Source organism: Oncorhynchus keta, chromosome 28 (genome assembly GCF_023373465.1).
Source record: "Oncorhynchus keta strain PuntledgeMale-10-30-2019 chromosome 28, Oket_V2, whole genome shotgun sequence".
Taxonomy (NCBI): Eukaryota; Metazoa; Chordata; class Actinopteri; order Salmoniformes; family Salmonidae; genus Oncorhynchus; species Oncorhynchus keta.
This window is the reverse complement of record NC_068448.1, coordinates 10,227,768-10,232,767: the sequence shown is the minus strand read 5'-3', so window position 1 is coordinate 10,232,767 and position 5,000 is coordinate 10,227,768. Positions and strand designations below refer to the sequence as shown.

Genomic DNA, 5,000 nt, shown 5'->3' with positions numbered 1-5,000 from the left:
TACAGACAGGTTCCTAATGGCATTGATAGATGACAGTGTTTGTGTGAAGGTGGTACAGACAGGTTCATAATGGCATTGATAGATCACAGTGTTTGTGTGAAGGTGGTACAGACAGGTTCCTAATGGCATTGATAGATGACAGTGTTTGTGTGAAGGTGGTACAGACAGGTTCTTAATGGCATTGATAGATCACAGTGTTTGTGTGAAGGTGGTACAGACAGGTTCATAATGGCATTGATAGATCACAGTGTTTGTGTGAAGGTGGTACAGACAGGTTCCTAATGGCATTGATAGATCACAGTGTTTGTGTGAAGGTGGTACAGACAGGTTCTTAATGGCATTGATAGATCACAGTGTTTGTGTGAAGGTGGTACAGACAGGTTCCTAATGGCATTGATAGCTGACAGTGTTTGTGTGAAGGTGGTACAGACAGGTTCATAATGGCATTGATAGCTGACAGTGTTTGTGTGAAGGTGGTACAGACAGGTTCATAATGGCATTGATAGCTGACAGTGTTTGTGTGAAGGTGGTACAGACAGGTTCCTAATGGCATTGATAGATGACAGTGTTTGTGTGAAGGTGGTACAGACAGGTTCATAATGGCATTGATAGCTGACAGTGTTTGTGTGAAGGTGGTACAGACAGGTTCCTAATGGCATTGATAGATCACAGTGTTTGTGTGAAGGTGGTACAGACAGGTTCCTAATGGCATTGATAGATCACAGTGTTTGTGTGAAGGTGGTACAGACAGGTTCCTAATGGCATTGATAGATGACAGTGTTTGTGTGAAGGTGGTACAGACAGGTTCATAATGGCATTGATAGCTGACAGTGTTTGTGTGAAGGTGGTACAGACAGGTTCCTAATGGCATTGATAGATGACAGTGTTTGTGTGAAGGTGGTACAGACAGGTTCCTAATGGCATTGATAGATCACAGTGTTTGTGTGAAGGTGGTACAGACAGGTTCCTAATGGCATTGATAGATCACAGTGTTTGTGTGAAGGTGGTACAGACAGGTTCCTAATGGCATTGATAGCTGACAGTGTTTGTGTGAAGGTGGTACAGACAGGTTCCTAATGGCATTGATAGCTGACAGTGTTTGTGTGAAGGTGGTACAGACAGGTTCCTAATGGCATTGATAGCTGACAGTGTTTGTGTGAAGGTGGTACAGACAGGTTCCTAATGGCATTGATAGCTGACAGTGTTTGTGTGAAGGTGGTACAGACAGGTTCCTAATGGCATTGATAGATCACAGTGTTTGTGTGAAGGTGGTACAGACAGGTTCATAATGGCATTGATAGATCACAGTGTTTGTGTGAAGGTGGTACAGACAGGTTCCTAATGGCATTGATAGATGACAGTGTTTGTGTGAAGGTGGTACAGACAGGTTCCTAATGGCATTGATAGATGACAGTGTTTGTGTGAAGGTGGTACAGACAGGTTCCTAATGGCATTGATAGATCACAGTGTTTGTGTGAAGGTGGTACAGACAGGTTCCTAATGGCATTGATAGATGACAGTGCTTGTGTGAAGGTGGTACAGACAGGTGGTACTCTCTTTCTCTCTCTCTCTCTCTCTCTCTCTCTCTCTCTCTCCTCTCTCTCTCTCTCTCTCTCTCTCTCTCTCTCTCTCTCTCTCTCTCTCTCTCTCTCTCTCTCTCTCTCTCTCTCTCTCTCTCTCTCTCTCTCCCTCTCTCTAAAAAGCAGTGTGCTACCTAATAGCCTGAACATCTGGCTCTCTTTTCCTCTTCTCACTCCTGGCTGCTATCACCGCACGCACACACACACGCACACACACGCACACACACACACACACACACACACACACACACACACACACACACACACACACACACACACACACACACACACACACACACACACACACACACACACACACACACACACACACACACACACACACACACACACACACACACACACACACGGCAGGTAAGTGTCAGTAACCCCTGACTGTTTTAGAATGGGGATGTTGGATCAAGACTTAATACACACTATACAGCACAGCAGCCAAACTGGGACTTCACATTCCCACTTAACTGCTGAGCACAGAGAAAGTGTTCCTCACTATACAGTGATTAGGTACTTTCGAAAAGCAAAGCAAAGTAGAATCTCCAAAATGCACATATCCCATCTACACCATACTTAGATATTTCAATAATTATTGTATAGAGTAGACAAATAAGAGTGTTTGAAACTAGTCTTCAGTGTTGATATTGTGTTGGAGTAACTCAGAAACCTTAGCTATTTACCTCGCTGAGTACAGAGGCCAATTTGTTGTCTGAGAATATATAGCCAAAGGGACTGCAATGGGATGAACTGGTTGACAAAACGGTCAGAGAAACGTGTCGTCTGTCACTTGTTTGTAGACTTTAGGTTTCTGCAGTTTGGGCGCAGTGAGAAGTCTCTCTCTGCATGTATTCTTACGAGCTAGCAACGAGCACTAGGCTAGGCAATGCCCTCCTTTCCTTTCCTCACAGTCTAGCCCCTCCATCAAGGAGACCCCCTTTCCTGTAGTCACAGTCTAGCCCCTCCATCAAGGAGACCTCCTTTCCTGTAGTCAACGTCTAGCCCCTACTTCAAGGACACCTCCTTTCCTGTAGTCACAGTCTAGCCCCTCCATCAAGGAGACCTCCTTTCCTGTAGTCACAGTCTAGCCCCTCCATCAAGGAGACCTCCTTTCCTGTAGTCAGCGTCTAGCCCCTACTTCAAGGACACCTCCTTTCCTGTAGTCACAGTCTAGCCCCTCCATCAAGGACACCTCCTTTCCTGTAGTCACAGTCTAGCCCCTCCATCAAGGACACCTCCTTTCCTGTAGTCACAGTCTAGCCCCTCCATCAAGGACACCTCCTTTCCTGTAGTCACAGTCTAGCCCCTCCATCAAGGACACCTCCTTTCCTGCAGTCACAGTCTAGTCCCTCCTTCAAGGAGCCCAAAGACAGGTTACAGGCAGGGTGTGGCTCACTAGCTAGTTGCAGAAAGAGAGAAAACAGGTTGTTTACTCTTTCATCTCTCCTTAGTCTGAGAGGATGTTATCTGTGCGCTAGCTGAGACAACCTGTTTGGTGCCACCCACACATAGCCTAGCGCCACAGGCCATTCTTTAATCTCTGACACAACCATTACTCTTTTGACACGGTTTCACACTTAAGCTACAAACTCAATGTGGAAGTGAGGTCGTCAGGTTAAACAGGAAGTGAGGTCATTAATGTGGTCAATGTCATGTTTAGGGTATACATAGACAAGCCAGATGTAGTTGAACCACATTTGCAGAGAATGGCAGCCATTTTGTTTTGTTTTGAGCGTGAGATTGGGTTCATATACGATTGGCAGTTCACCCCTACAGTTTGTTTGTACCTCTCGTGTTCAGTCTGGCTTGTTGCTTGTTTGCTTTTGTTGAATGGAATTCTGCTTGTTTGGAGAGGACATCCTGAAATCTGTGTCACAGGAAATGGAGTGTTGGAGAGAGACAGAAGAACAGACAGAGGGGGAGGGATGGAGAGAGACTGAGGGAGAGAGCAATAGAAATAACAGAGTGTGTTATGGGAGTGTGCGAGTTCTACCTATTGAGAAAACAGACAATCTTTCTGATGTAATGCAAAGATGGGGCTTTTTTGGCTAGGAGGATTTTCGTTCGATGCTTTTTTTTTAATGTTCGTTTTAGATCCAACAATTCCGTCTTAGTTCTCCCATCAAAATTGCCCGAGGAAGTTTTAGTTTAGTCAAACACATTTTTTTCTGTCTGTTTTCAGAAGAAAGCAATCTTTCTTTTTTACTTTTTTTTGTTACTTACTAAGAATTTGACACATAATAATACCCTTTTTATTTATTCTTAGCCCTAGTCCAATCCACATAATCTCTCAATGAATTGTCTCCCTATTGGCTCAGTAGCAGCCAAAACATCTCAGTGAACTTCCCCCTCATTGGTTGTTTCATAACATGCACTGTAAAAAGTAACTGTCGAACTCATTAAAGAAATTGAGAGGTGTCTACTCAAACATCTGCAACGGTCAGGAGAACTCTTATCATAAAAGTGGTACTAACTCAAATGTCAAAAAGATTTCAAATCACTTATGTTTTTGAGTACTGTCAACAAGTCTTAGGTTATTGAGTAAATATAACTAAATTTTTTTAGAGTTCTGCTTAAGTTATTGCATTTTTACATAGTGTGTTGTGCTATGAGGCGTAATTGATCGTAATTTACGGATATCAAAACCGTCGGGAAAATTGATGTTCAATAATGATAAAAGCCGTTCACACCATCAACAAGGCCATGGTGCACCTCTCTTGCCCTTTAACGGGCAGCTCAACCAGGCGTTAGCCTCAGCGCTAGCCAGCCGTAGCATGACTGTTATCTTAGCTATGCTAGCCATATGGTGAAAGTTACATTTGCTGGCTGTGGCACAGGTTTTCTACTGTGTTTTGACTGAGCTAACCGGTCGATACATTGGTGGTTGTTAGCAGACATAGAAACTTAAAAGAGTTTCACACAAGGCACAGAGAGGCCTTGACTGAACGTGACTGGCAGAGTGTGGCGTTCCCTATCCACACTGGCAGAGTGTGGCGTTCCCTATCCACACTGGCAGAGTGTGGCGTTCCCTACCCACACTGGCAGAGTGTGGTGTTCCCTACCCACACTGGCAGAGTGTGGCTTTCCCTCCCCACACTGGCAGAGTGTGGCGTTCCTTACCCACACCGGCAGAGTGTGGCGTTCCCTACCCACACTGGCAGAGTGTGGCGTTCCCTACCCACACTGGCAGAGTGTGGTGTTCCCTACCCACACTGGCAGAGTGTGGCTTTCCCTACCCACACTGGCAGAGTGTGGCGTTCCCTACCCACACTGGCAGAGTGTGGTGTTCCCTACCCACACTGGCAGAGTGTGGCTTTCCCTCCCCACACTGGCAGAGTGTGGTGTTCCCTACCCACACTGGCAGAGTGTGGTGTTCCCTACCCACACTGGCAGAGTGTGGTGTTCCCTACC

The 5,000-nt window shown here is 45.4% G+C and overlaps 1 long non-coding RNA gene across 44 annotated transcripts in view; it reads left to right on the top strand.

Moving 5' to 3' along the window:
• The window catches only part of LOC127913181 (uncharacterized), a 4,591-nt gene extending 3,091 nt beyond the window's left edge, over positions 1–1,500 (top strand). For 2 of the 44 annotated variants that reach the window (XR_008085059.1, XR_008085040.1), the window contains exons 6-10: positions 1–380; positions 540–592; positions 646–804; positions 858–1,016; positions 1,335–1,500. The exon at positions 1–380 is cut by the window's left edge and continues 203 nt beyond it. This is a non-coding gene — a long non-coding RNA (uncharacterized LOC127913181). Of the gene's footprint in view, positions 434–539; positions 593–645; positions 805–857 lie in introns of all 44 variants that reach the window. The other 42 variants (XR_008085039.1, XR_008085046.1, XR_008085050.1 and 39 more) reach the window with 42 other exon arrangements.
• The last annotated feature ends 3,500 nt before the right edge of the window (positions 1,501–5,000 follow it).